At 27.8% G+C, this 14,753-nt stretch overlaps 1 protein-coding gene across 3 annotated transcripts in view; it reads left to right on the forward strand.

The window, feature by feature from the left end:
* The window catches only part of LOC123261332 (homeobox protein abdominal-B-like), a 99,620-nt gene that overhangs the window by 36,000 nt on the left and 48,867 nt on the right, over positions 1–14,753 (forward strand). For 2 of the 3 annotated variants that reach the window (XM_044722933.1, XM_044722940.1), the window contains exon 3: positions 12,525–12,719. The exons of the other annotated variant lie outside the window; for it this stretch is intronic. The gene's annotated coding sequence lies outside the window, so the exon portion shown is untranslated. The remainder of the gene's footprint in view (positions 1–12,524; positions 12,720–14,753) is intronic. 3 annotated transcript variants of the gene reach the window in all.

The raw sequence follows: 14,753 nt of genomic DNA on the forward strand, positions 1-14,753 counted from the left end.
AATAAAATTAATTTTCTTGCTTATTAAAGAAATATGTATCTTGATCCAAGAAAATTTATTTAAGTTAAGAAAATCTTGTTGTTTTAAGAAAATTCAGCCTCTTGCTCCAAAAAATTTAGTTCTTGATAGAAGTAAATTTTCTTATCTTGAGAAAATTTCTCTCTTGCTCCAAAAAATTAAATATCTCGATAGAAGTAAATTTTCATTAATATTTTTATTGATCAACATCATGTTAAATGGGAAGATCAAATAATATTGAATAATTTTTTTTTTTATTCAAAATGTATAATTGCACGCTAAAATAATACAAAATCGGTATCAAATATTTAAGAGAAAAATTTTCTCAAGGTGAGGAAATTTTTTCCTTAACTGAAGTAAGTGACGCTGCTTCCCTAAAGTATCTAAAAATCTTGATCAAATATAAAAATTTATTTTATCAAGTATTTATGATGTTGAATTAAGAAAAAACTACTTCCACCAAGAATAGAATTTCAAGAAAAATTTTTATTTCGGCCAACACAACTTCGGTCTTCCTTTAGGAATCCGAAAATTTTCTTGAGCCAAGAATTTTATTTTCCAGTAAAGGAATTGTTCTTTCTGTGTGAGTTTTTAGACTGAAATACATTTTGATGGTGCTGAAACAAGATTCATACTCAGAATTTTTTCTTCTCAGTATAAAAAAATATTTTAATTGAAGATAATTTTTATTATCAGTATGTAAAAATTCAATTTTTGAAAAATATCCAACTTTTGAGGATTCACATTTTCAAAAGAATTTATATTGTAAAAAAAATTAAAATTTTTCATAATTAAATTTTTATCCATACAATAAAATTTTAAAAAATAACTTGTATTTCAAAAAAATTTTAATTTTCAAAAAAAAATTTTTTGTATTAGTATAAGGGAGATTTCAAATTAAATCGGACAGTTTTAAGGAATTTTATTTTTAATTTTTTCAATTTTTTTACATTTTTCGGTAAATTTTTTTTTTTTTATTTTTAAATTTTTTATTTAATTTATACAAAAATTGTATTTTCACGTTAGTAAAGTGGATAAATAAAAAAAAAAAAAAAACAATTTCTTAAAGCTTGAGCATAACATGAATAATGTCTCAGTCAACCGGTAAAGTTCATGTATACGAGATAGGAACTTTCTTCATCAGAATTCCTGCTTGGACCAACGGTAACGTCAAGGACTGAGGACCCAAAGGACGCAAGTTCGAGCCCAACTCACGACAAGGATTTTTTCGATCAACGATTTCATTTCAATTCAAATTAAATTTACTAATGAGGTCTAATATAATATGAATATATGATCCTAAATTATTTTTAATCTTTTCGAAAATCATAATATTTTTTTCTGCCCTCCAGGCGGAAAGTGGCAACTTTCGGCCCGCTGCGCTAAACGAAATTGCCGCTTTCCGCCTCTGTCGGACAGAAAAATAGTATACAAACCTATGGCAGGAAAATAATAAATATCTCAGATCACATATATGTCGACCTCGGCTTCGCCTCGGGCAACATATATGTGTTCTGAGACATTTCTCATTTTCTTGCCACAGGTGTGTAATATACTATTCTTTCACAATTGAGATTGGGTTCTGATGGGGATTTCCCCAATGGGGCCTAAAAAGGATTGCCCAATGAGGGCCGCATAGGACTTTGCGTGAGATCCCCATTTGGGGTCCCTATTAGGAAACCCAACGCGGGCCCAATAGGTCTTACATTAAAACTTCTAGTCGGGACATGCATCTTCTGTAAGGTTACCGATGACAATTTTAGTCGTATGATACTTTTAAACAAAAAAATCATTAGTTAATAAGTTGAAAACGAAGTTATTTATATAATTATTGACATAATATTTAACCACTCAATAAAAACTACTCCTAAATTAAAGTTTTCATTAAACTGTTTTAATTTTAAAAAGTATCTACAGATAAAAAACCTACAGTGAAAAAAACCCTTTTTAAATAAAAAAAAATAAAAAGAAAAATTCTTAAACCTAGAAAATCATTTGAAAAGTTTCGCCGTCTCGAGTGAAGATAAAGAATTCTTGAATCAAAAAAATTTACTTAAATTAAGAAAAATTTTTCAGTTTAAGAATTTTTCCCTATAATTAAGTTAATTTTTTTTTTCAGTGTAGCTAAGATCTTCATTTTCTAATGAAATACAAAATATCCAAATTAATAAACAAGTTTTAATATTAACAATCACTCAAGTATATTTTTTATGAAATAAATAACATGGTTATTTTTACCATGAAAAAAATAAATTTGATAGTTTTAAAAAAAACGTATGAGTAAATATTTGATGATACTTAAGAAATTTAATATTACAAATAATTTTTATATTAATGTATTATAACCATCAGCTCATAAATCTTTTAAAAACATTCAGTATCTGACATTTGTTTAATTTTGCAATTCATATGCATGTATTATTTTAAATAATTCCAATGTCTTTGCTGTTTTCATGAGGGAGCATTAATAGATATAAACATTACATTTTATAGCAGTCGTCAGACACAAATTTTAATTTCATTTAATCTTTACCTTTAACATCGCAATCGACACGTGTTAGAGTATAAGCCAAAAAAAAAGTTATCATCTATATCTACAGATGATATTTCACGGAATCACCTCTGAATGCAATAGCTAATTTTATAAAAAATTCTAAATATCAGGTTTATTACTTCAAAAATTAATTAAGGTATTTTATACCATTATTTCTTTATTAAGTATTTAATATATTGCAAGAATTACATGTTGAATATTCATAAATACAATAAATTTTTTAGAAACACACTTACGAAAAAAAAGGCAGGAGAATTGTGCTGTTAATGAGATTGTCAGAACGCTTAATTCCTTCTTTGAATTTTTTTTTATCTTTAGAGCAGGACGGGAAAAAACGAAACAGGATTGGAATTGAAATGAGAGAATTCAGACGTGGTCAATAAGTGAGGGTGCCACAGGGTGATTAGGGGAGGACTCTGATGGGAACCATGAACCATGATGAAACCGGCTCTTCGAATAACTCGAGTTGGATCCAACCAATTAAGATATCGACTTGATCGTGGGTTGGACCTCAGAAATTCTTTCATGTGGTAGACGTAAAAAAAGAAGAAATATATGCGTATGTCCATAAATAATTGAAGGCCTTAATTAATGGTTGTATGCATATATACACTGGAATTTCTTTTGATTAACCAAGATTCAATATATATACTCACAAAAATTTGATCTGCCGGAATTTATATTATTAATTTTCCACGACACTGAAAAAAATTAATTGATTCAAGAAAAATATTTTACTCAGAATTTTAGTTTTGTTTTGCTCAACACTTCACCCGAAAATTTTTTTTCTCGAATGAAGATGCTTGATACCGTTGATTCATTTATATTATAGACTTGTTTCATCAATGTCGAAAATTCTCGGATTTCTATTATTTTCTGTCTCTTAAAAAAAAGTCTTGAATATGTTTTATAATATGTAGAGAAAAAATTTTTTTTCAACTTTTTTATTATCATTTTTAATGAAGAAACTTGTTCTTGAACCAAGAATTCGAAGTTCTTGTAAGAAGTTAGTTTTTCATACTTTTTTAGTCTGCCTACTGATATGTCATTCAAGTAAATGTGAAAAGAAATTATCCATATACAAATTGTTCAATAAAGATCGAGACATTTTGTTTCTCCGTATTAGATGCATGCAATGTTATCTATACTTAAATAGTGTTAAATGAATAACAATTACGTCGGAAACTCGTTGAAAGCGAAAAATAACTTTGAAAAAATATGAGATTGGGAACCAAGCCGAGAATCGAACCCGGATCTCCCTGATTCCATGTCAGGAGCTCTACCATTTAAACCACTGGATTCATCTCTGCGAACCTTTTCTCAGTACACTCTCTAATCATTAATGAAAACTGGACTTAAGTATTGCTGGTTAAGTTCTGAAAACAGAATTAAATTATTGTTAATTTTCGAAAATTTTTCTTTAATATAGAATTTGATTATATCGATCGGAAATAATATATATTCTTAATTAAAGACGCAGAATTCCTAAATCAATAATATGAAAATCAAGACGAGCGACGATATTTTTCTTCAATCAAAGTAGTTGTTTATCAAGCGTACATAAGCGATATTTTTTAATTATGATTATAATCATCACGGTTGTTTTTGAATAATAATGACATTAATCACTTATTGCAGTGTTATTACATCGTTACTAAAGTTATAATGGTTAATTATATTTTTTATGTGTTTTAATTACTTGAAAAATTCTCAAGTCATAAGAAAGATACTATACTATGTCAAGAGATTAGTTTGTAGCAATGTATGAACGATTTTATGTGCTTATGAGATATATGGACGAGGATTATGATTGCTGGTAGGATTAGGGACGCCTCATCGTAAATATGACCAATCATATTTATTAAAGGACACATATATATCTATATATTTAAAGTTGACGTGTGTAGTATATCGAATGCTGGTGAGACTTCGATTCGAAAAAGTTGAATAAGTAAAACGAATTTATGGCTTTTTCTCACAATCCATTTATTTAATTTATAGAAAAGTATTTGCATAAAATTATTTTATTTTTGATATGTAATTTTTTTGTTTCATCTCATGTTAAACATCAATAAATGTTTAAGTATAACTTTGTTGCAAATTTAGATGCTAAACATCCATAAATCTATCTTATGATCGTAATGATCTCTCTCTTGAAATTTTATAATTTATGTTCTTTTTATAACACTAGTCATTTGTATATTAACTAAAATAAAGATATTACTTTTTATCTTGATTCTTGATGGAGGTATTTATGTTTAAAATTGGTTGTTTTTTGAAACAATGGAATTTTTTAAACTTCAAATTGGAAATACTCTTACTTTAATAAAATGAATAGTGGAACTTAATGAACATCGTACGGAGATCAAAGAAACTTAATATAAGTCGCTCTGTTACTGTTTAAAATTAGTATGAGAACCTATCGATTTTAGTGAAAATTTCTAAGAATGAAGAAGAATACGGAATCTTGAAGAGTTTCACAGAAATTGATGCTAAAATTTTCTATAGATCTAGATAGAAATCGACCACAGGAATGTGTTAGAATCTCTTGGCGAATTCACATAAATTATCATTTAGACAATTACAATGTGAGAATTTCTTTTTTTATTATTTGTTAAGAAATTATCCTCCCCTCCAGGCGGAAAGCGTCAATTTTCCTCCCGTGGCGCTAAACGAAAATGCCGCTTTCCACCTCCGTCGAGGAGGAAAATAGTATTCTCACCACGAGCAGGAAATAAGAAAGCCTCAGATCACATTACATGTGATCTGAGACATTTCTTATTTTCCTGCCCTAGGTAAAAAATGTACTATTCTTTGTTTTAATGTTATTGTACCATTAACAGTTTATAAGTACTTTTTTTTTTCATTTGTTATTAAAGAGGACATTAAAGATCAAAAGTGTCACTTTTATCAATTATATATACTAAAAAAAACTTTTTCTTTATGCAGTAAAAAATTTTTGTTATTACGTCAAAAAAATTTAGTGCATAAATCTTCTGTATTACATTAAGTGTTTACCTGTATACCAGACAAAAATATGTATTTGCCTTATATATATTGTTATACTAAATTTGTGAACAAAATGACGCAAAATTTTTTACTGTGTAATTAATTTACAAGCCAAAATAGTGTACCATTATTGTTTAGTTTTGTTAATTGCATTTTTTCTTTTTATTTTTCAAGAAATTTATTTATTTTTAAAATGACAGCAAATCATATTAAATTTCTTCAAAATAAACAACAATTTTGAACAAAAAATAAACAACAATTACGAACAAAGTTACTCACTCATTAAGAGTTGTCGTCATTTGATCTTCCTGTATAGAATTTTTTTGTCTACTTAAAAAAAAATTATTACACACTTCAAATATAAATTTTAACTTATACATTATTATTCATTTTTTTCTTAAGGAATAACTAATTAAAAAAATATCATTTTCGGACTTGAATAAACAAAAAGAATTGAAAAGTAATTAAAACTACATGATAAAAATTATCTATAAAAAAAAATTACAAATCCGTAACTAAAGAAATTATTGTTTCTTCTCTGTGAAATTGAAGATATTTCATTTCAAGTTAAACGTGTATACCAAAAGCAATAGAGTTGTAAACGATTCCTGGAGTAAAGAATAAGTTTAAAGGTTCTCAGCGTCATGAACCTTCATTTTGTATTGGTTTTTTACTGTTGAGTACAGACTTATATATTAGACAAAAAATGTGAGTGCTCCAACGGAAAAGAGATATTATCAAACGTAAAATTGAAAACAAAGTTATTTTTATAGTTTTAGTGTCTTAATTTCCTATTTTTTCTCGGAATAATTCTTTTTCTACAATTATTTTTTGCAGATTGTTAGAAACACAATTATATAAAGGTTTTTTTTTTTTCACAATTTTTATAGCTCATTCTATTTTAACGCAATAAATATAGTGACTTTATTTAGATAACTTATTTTCAGATATTAACAATATTCCTCTGCTAAAATTAAAAGAATCGCATGTATTTAATTTAGTTAGTTTTTACACGATAAAAGTATTTGCTTCACATGTATACAGAAAGAATGGTTCACTTGAACCAAGAAAATATTTTTCTTGCTATTTATTTTCTTGGGCAAAAAAAAATTTTTTTTTGACACAAGAAATTTCACTTATCCCAACAAAATTAATTCTTTTGCTTCAAGAAATACGTATCTTGATCCAAGACAATTTATTTAAATCAAGAAAATTTTCTTGTCTTGAGAAAATTTTTCTCTTGCTCCAAAAAATTAAATATCTCGATAATAAATTTTCATTAATATTTTTATTGACGAACATGTCAAATGGGAAGATCAAATAATATTGAACCATTTTCTTTCATTCAATATGTATAATTGCGTGCTAAAATAATCTAAAATGGGCATCAAATATTCAAGAGAAAAATTTTCTCAGCTGAAGTAGGTGGCGCTGCTTCTCTAAAGTATCTAAAAATCTTGATCCAATATAAAAATTTATTGTATCAAGTATTTATGATAATTTGAATTAAGAAAAATTACTTCCACCAAGAATAGAATTTCAAGAAAAATTTTTACTTCGGCCAAGACAACTTCGGTCTTCCTTCGGGCATCCGAAAATTTACTTGAGCCAAAAATTTTATTCTCCAGTCAAGAAATTTTTTTTTCTGTGTAATGTTAAATATTCATCGTTTCATCAAGAGCAATACAGTTTTTTCATAGAGCTGCGGTAAGATAGTTTTAAAATTTTATTGACAAAGGTTATGCAATAAATGGTTTATCGCAAATTCATGGTTGCTTAAAAGTAATACTTATAAATTGACTCAATTTTAACTCGAAACTAACTGAAAAAAAATTTTTTTCTTTCAATTTTTTGTTTAAAAATTGCTAAAAAAAAAAATCAACCCCCATGTGATAATTAAGTCATGTCAAATTTAATTTTGTAAATTCTTGGAAAAAAAACACTTTTTACATAAATCAATCAGAAATTGAACTTGATCCATTTTGGATGTGTCCTCTTTATTGCAACTTCTTCAGCAATTACAATTATTTCAAATTTATTTCAAATTATTGGTTTTATCGGCCTAAGTATATATCTAGTTTCCAATGCGTACCAATACTGTATGTTGGTAAACGATTATCTATTTTCCACTTTCTGCAAAATGTTCTTGTTTAGTTTAGATAAGAATTTACCAACACTGTAAGTATCGTTGGCTGGGTCAGCGATAATATCCCGAAAACACTGCAAGTTGTAGATTACGTAATATTGTTCAACAGTAAAGAAATATTAATAATAGTTAAACTCTATATTCCAAAGGTTAATTGACATATTCGCAATTTATATAAATCACGATGTAAAAAAAATTCATTCGCCTCTATAAAAATAAAATTTTTTATGATATTCATTCAAAAAGTTTCCTTGTTGTTATGTTAATATAAATACACAAAATTTTTTCCATATTTTGGTCGTAAAAAATTAGGAAAACAGTTGACTCTAAAAGCCATCCCTGCAACTTCGCGCTACCTCCATACCTAAGTGCTCAACAATTCACTTATTTTTTAAGCTCTTCAAGCTCAAAAAAATATAATTTTTGTGTAATTTTGAGCTCTCCGAGCTCCAATAAAACGCTGTTCTGTGCTTTTGAGCTCTTCGAACTTTTGAATGAATTAACTGATTTTCTCGCGGTTTAAGGCATTCAACGCAGTTTTTTGAGTTCTCTAAAAAATCTTCGAGCGTAAATTGGTCAGACTGAAAATTTTATAGAAATTCTGAAAAAAACATTTTTTTCGACAACGATATCTCACGAACAAATCAACCGATTTTGACCGGGCTGATGGCAATCGACGTAGTTTTTTGAGGTTAAGAGCTGATTAGTTTTTGGAATTGATCGGTTAAGCCATTTAAAAGATATTTCAAAAAAACGAATTTTTGGAAATTTTATTTTTGAGATTCCTCAAAATTGATCGACTCAAATTTTGTAAATTAGTATCAGAATTCTAGGGGCAAAAGAACTCTTCAGAACGCCGCTTATTTTGATCGAATCGGATGATCCGTTCAAAAGTTATGAGAGATTTACACACACACACACATACAGACACGGTGACATCACCGCGGAAATAGTCAGGAAAGCTTCCTAGGACCTTAAAACGTCGAGATCTGATGAAAACTCGATTTTCGAAAAACGGGATGAAAACAATAACTTCCCGATTTTTGAAAATTTTCAATTTTCTTAGCGAGAAGTTAAAAAAATAATAGTAGTAAAAAAAATTAATGTTGATTTAAAAAAAAAAAACAAAGTTAATGGTTGACTTATAATTGATTTATTATACCTCTTACCATTTTTTTGATTGTCATTAATCATTAATATTTCAATTATAGTTAAATTCATTGGGACTTAATGAAATACTTATTTTATTGCACTTCAGTCAGTGCAAAATCTAAAATAAAAAAAAACTTTTTTATTACTAAATGATGAATTTATCACTTATTACTTCATAACTTTATTGCAATTGATTAATTTATAAAATGATACAATACAATTTTTTTCAAAAACGAAAATTAAGAAATTTATTAGTATTGGTAATATAAATTTACATAACTATTAGTTTTATGGTATTTTTCTGTTTTAATGAAAAAATATTCTGTTTTATATTAAATATCATTAAAAACAAATGTCTTTTTTATGATTTTATTTTTATTTAACTGCTTATTTATGAATCATATAATTACACTAAAAATAATAATGACTCTATAGAGTTCCAAATTAAAAGTGGGTAAATTGAGAGAATTAATATCATTTATATGATACAGTATTCAATTTTATCGTATTTTTCACAACTTTTTAAGTCTGTCAGTTATCTACAGAAATAAAATTACTGACAATTATTTTACGTATTAACGGTTATGCTGTAAAACTGGATTTCTATTCGACATTACATTTAACATTTTATTTGTCTTATCATTTCCACGGCATTCACATTATACCTGTAAAAAAGCCTCCCGAGCTTTCACTTACATAAAATAACGTTACTATACGATATCTTCACACATGATCCGTCCCATGCAATTTTATATTCTTAAAGATTTTTTATATTTTATGTTTTACAAATTCTGTACTATATCAACTACATCGAAAATAAATATGGCTTATTTTTTAAACCTCTTAGGCTCTTAAATTTTATATTTTCTTATTATAAAATATACATCAACTCCAAAATACTCGTACTATCAATGCAATACTATAAGATCATGCTCATCCGAATGAGAACCTTCTTTTTATCTGAAGAAATACTACCATATCAATTTTCTAATATATCAAAAAAAAATTCAAAATTTATTTAGCTAAGAAATATATATATAGTTACACAACTTTAATTTATTTGAAAAATATATTAATTAATACTTGAAAAAAAAAATCAATAGATCAATATTCTGAATTTTTACCTATGCCTCATTCACATTATAAAATAATAATTTTTCTTTTATGAATACTAAAAAAGCATATTTTTTTTTTTGTTCTAGACTACTTTAGCAATAAAAATTATTTTATTAATCATTTTAATAAAACTTTTTTTACAAAAAAATTCTTTAACCAAGGACAATTTTCTTCAGCTAAAAATAGTTTCGTTGTCTTTTAATTTAAAAATTTTTTTATTTTTTATTTTTAGTTATCGTTTCTTCATTAAAACGCCATTTTCTCAAGTTAAAAAAATAAAATTTATGTTGAAGAAAATTAAATTTTTGCTTCGACCGATTCCGAAAAGTATTTGAGTAGAGTAAAAGTACCGTTTTTGGCCAGTTAACATTTGAATTAATTTATAAAAAATTATAATATTATGACCATATTTTTGTTAAGTTTTAAAAAATTTATATTAAAACAAATTGAGTTTGTAATGGTTTATTAATATAAATTCATTTCTATCGTTTATTTGAACAATAAATGGCCATAAACGGTATAGGAGCAACAAACGGTACTTCTACCCTATTTAAGATTATTTTGACAACATTAAAAGTAGCAAGAATTCCTTAATTTTGGTAGTTATCAAGCGGTAGACTCTAAAAAAGGTTTAAGTATTATCTTGAACTAATGTTAGTACGTATCTCAATCTAAGAAAAATAAATTGCTTGGAAAAATATGCACGTATTTTGTTTAAAAAAATAAAGTTGAATTACGAATGAAAATTATTTGCTCTTCATCCAAAAGTTATAATTTATCGATTCAAGTTAATTTCTTGAATATTTTACGAGTGAAAAAATTTCAGTATAGTAAAATCAAACTTTAAACCTTAACCAATTTGAACGCGATATATTTATCACAGTAAAAGATCAACTTTACAGCAGCATTAGTGTCAAACATTATATACCGAAACCATCGTAGCATTATATAGAGAGCAGGAATATGTGATCCAGTAGTATGGTTGTCTGATTGGATTTTCGCAGAAGATTTCTCACAAGAAGCAAATCTGTAAAATATTATGCTGAGAATATGAGAAAGAAGAGTAGAGAGGGAAACAAGACTAAAAAATCGCAGCAGTTATGTATAGCTTATTTCTTAGGACGTTACTGGCACTTGTTTCGCTTGGACTCGCCTCTGCGTGTCTCGAAGAAGCGAATCGAGGCATTCGCTACTTGCTCTCAGTATAGTTTCCAGCATAGTAATTCTCGTTGGTTGCCGTTCGGCAGCTCTTTCTCTCTCGCTCTCAGTTTCTTCCTAATACTCCTTTCATGCTCGTCAACTCTTTAACTCTTTCTCTCTTCTCTCTTCTCTTTTATTTCAACTTACGGTTCTCTCTCCATCACGTGTTAAACCGATTCTTTACCTTTAGGTGTAGTGGTCGCGAGTATAGTAGTGCTGCCAAGCTTTGGCAACCAACGGTGAGTAGTCCGCGAGTGTATTTCTGTTTCACCGCTCGTAGTGCTTGCCTTGCATGGCAACCAGTTCCAAGGGAGTCCGAATATTGAGGGCTCAAAAGCTTTCAAATGGTTACAGTTTTACAGTTTTGCACGCGACCTTTAAGTTAAAGTGAGTCCATACCAGTGTGTTGACATCAACTCAGCAATTTGATTATCCAGAGTCTGATTCGATACAGTTCGAAGAATTTAAGTGCATATTAGTGTTACTTTTATTTTTCTTGAAGAGTTATCGGTTATAGTAGGTTTGAATTCTTACAACGAATCCCTCATAGCAGAGTATTAATATAAGCTAGACTAGCTTTACTTAAAAGAGTGATCCTTCCACAATGTCACCCAAGTAGTGTTTATTCCCACTAGTGACCAATCTCCGACACGGTCTCCAAGGACACTAAAATTTATGGACCAGTTCCAGTTCTTCATCCCCATTGCGCTGCATCTCACTGACAAACTGGAAACGACCAAAAAAATGAAAATAAATTGACAGATTTGTCGATTTTGATACGCTTGGATACCATGAAGAATTAAGACAACAAAATCATTTAACAGAATTTTTTAGTTACATAATTCTTTATTTTAAATTATTCATTTTTTTAAATTATATTTATATTTTTACTTTTATTGTTATTATTATTCAATTTTGTTGATGCAAATGTTACTAATTTAAAGTAACATACTTTTGTCAGAAGTTATGACCCGTGTTCTAGTTTAGAGCGTTAAATTGTGCGACATTTCTAATTTAAACAAGACATTGCAATTCTTCGGTAGCCGTCGGGCGCACAAATTTCGTCGTGTTCCACTTCTGCGAACTATTTTTACATAACTTTATGGTGGCTTATTTTTTCAAACTTAAAATTGTGATAATAGTGCAATAATTATACGATTTTGTACATAAATGTTACGAACCTTGCAAACTAAGAAAAATGGTTTTTGATAACTTGATAATTTTACCGATTTTCTTAGAACGTACCTGCTTTTCAAATCGATGTATATACGTGCGTGCAAGTTATCGTTTACTTTGGAACTCGAATCGAACAATTATTGGTTGTTTCAGAAGATAATCAGCCATCGAGTATGGACTAGATGTGAAAGGTTCTACGTCAAGGGACGCCTATTGGATTGTGTTACAACGGTTGTTTTTCTTTGCCACTCCCGGAAAATTGGTGGTAAACAACGGCGGCGGCAGCTACAAAATAGTGGAAATCTCATCGTCGATTTTCAGCGACCTCTGCTACGTTACAGCCGCAAGGTGAGTCATTTTGTGGTAATGCGCACATTAATATTATTGATCGATTACAACGTCGGAGTCAAGGTTATCTAATGATTATTTACGTAATAACTTTTCAATTTTTTGCGTTTATATTTATTGAAATTTTTTTTCCATTTTTGTTCAAAATTTTTTTAATTATTTCATATCAGTTGAAATTACTGATAAGTATCAGTCATTTACTAATTCGTTTTAGCAGGCAGGGTTTTTTTTAAGATAAAGATATCACAAAGGACATTAAATAAAATTTTAACGAACATCTATTGAAAAATTTACTTGATGTAAAAGATAGAATCTTTAATTAAGAAAAACATTTTACAGAACTTGATTATCATCAATCAAGTACAAAATTTATTGGACTAAGTGAAATTCACTTAAGCCCAAAAAATTTTTCAGTTCATAAAAATTTCTGTTTAATTCAAGATAACCAAACTCTTCAAAAATTTTTTTATTTTTTTAAGATTTTTTCTGAATCAAATTTATTTTTTTATCAGTGCACGAAAATAGAGCTTCTCTCAAGATTAATATCATATTGATCTCGGTTCTTATCACGGTGCAAGATCATTAGAAAAATCTCTGTTTAAAAATAAATTCCATTTATGAAATCGAAACTATTGAAATTTACCCGTATATACTATTTCGACTTAATTATAGATAAATTGAGACTAATTCAAGACTAAAAGAAAATTTTCACGAAACAATACCAGGCTTAAATTTTGAAGTTGAGATTATGACAAGCCAAATCTCATAACCATAAGTCTTAAATAAAAGAAATACTTTTGACTAAATCTATTTTATTCTCTTTCTATCTCTACGAGTGATGTTTCTTAACGCCAACGTAAATACATAATATTTTTTTTTCCTTTATCTACCAAGATTTAAGCTCATGAATAATATCAAGTTTTAGAATATATGAGTTCTCTTATAAAAGCTGAAATCTTATCATGCGAATGTAATTTAAACTTGATGGATTTTTTTCAGTAGTCCTCTAAGATAATTCATTATTATAGAATTACTTTTTTGTATAGTAGGAAGAACGAAAAAATATTCAACTTTTCCTTGTATTAAAAAATAAAAAAAAATACTCTGATATTCTTATATTTTTTAATACTTGTTGCCTTTTTATAATCCTATAAAATATTTTACAGTTGCTGGTATCGGACTATAAAGTATTTTTGGCGTTGCACATCTTTCTGTTTAATTTTAAAATATTAGAAGCGACACAGGATTTTTTTTATAAGTGATTAAAAAATTATTTATTTAAGCTTGAAAAAGAAGATGTGATCATGAGCTACCACTGAATCTCGTATTCTTTTTTTGTACATTGTAAAAGATATTTTTGTATACTTTAAATGTTCGATTAAGGAAAACTCAAAATCGTACTGGCGAATAAATTATAATTTTTTTAAGAAAACATTACAATTTGAAGTTTTAATGCAAGTGAAAAATAGTACCCTGATAAAAAAAGTAACTTGACTCAAGATCCAAAATTTTGAACCAAGAATACCATTTTGAAGAAAATGATTTTTTGGAATCATGAGAATAAATTCTTGAGACAAGAAAAATTTACTTAAATCAAGAATAATTTCTTGGCTCAAGAATTTATTCTCTTGACTCAAGAAAATCATTTTCTTCAAAATGGTATTCATGGTTCAAGATTTTGGCTCTTGAGTTAAGTTAATTTTTTTATCAGTGTACCATACAACAAAAGTCTGATATTTTTTTCAAGATAAATTTCATATTCTCATAAAGTTCTGATAACAAAAAATTTTTTAGTGAAATTTTCTTTTGTGGCTATGCTATCTACCCTTTTATGCTCCAACTTATCAAGTGGTGATAAGAAATAGACATTTCTGTTTTGCAAAAGAAAAAAAAACCGTGATTAGAATAAATGACCAAGACACGCGTGCTGTAGTGAAACCAACGAGCAACATGATGAGTTTGGGTTCCATTTTATGACTTGTGGTCACTAGTACTGCGACTTCAGCATTTATTCTCTCTTGGCTACCATTAGAT

This window comes from Cotesia glomerata, linkage group LG1 (assembly GCF_020080835.1).
Source record: "Cotesia glomerata isolate CgM1 linkage group LG1, MPM_Cglom_v2.3, whole genome shotgun sequence".
NCBI lineage: Eukaryota > Metazoa > Arthropoda > Insecta > Hymenoptera > Braconidae > Cotesia > Cotesia glomerata.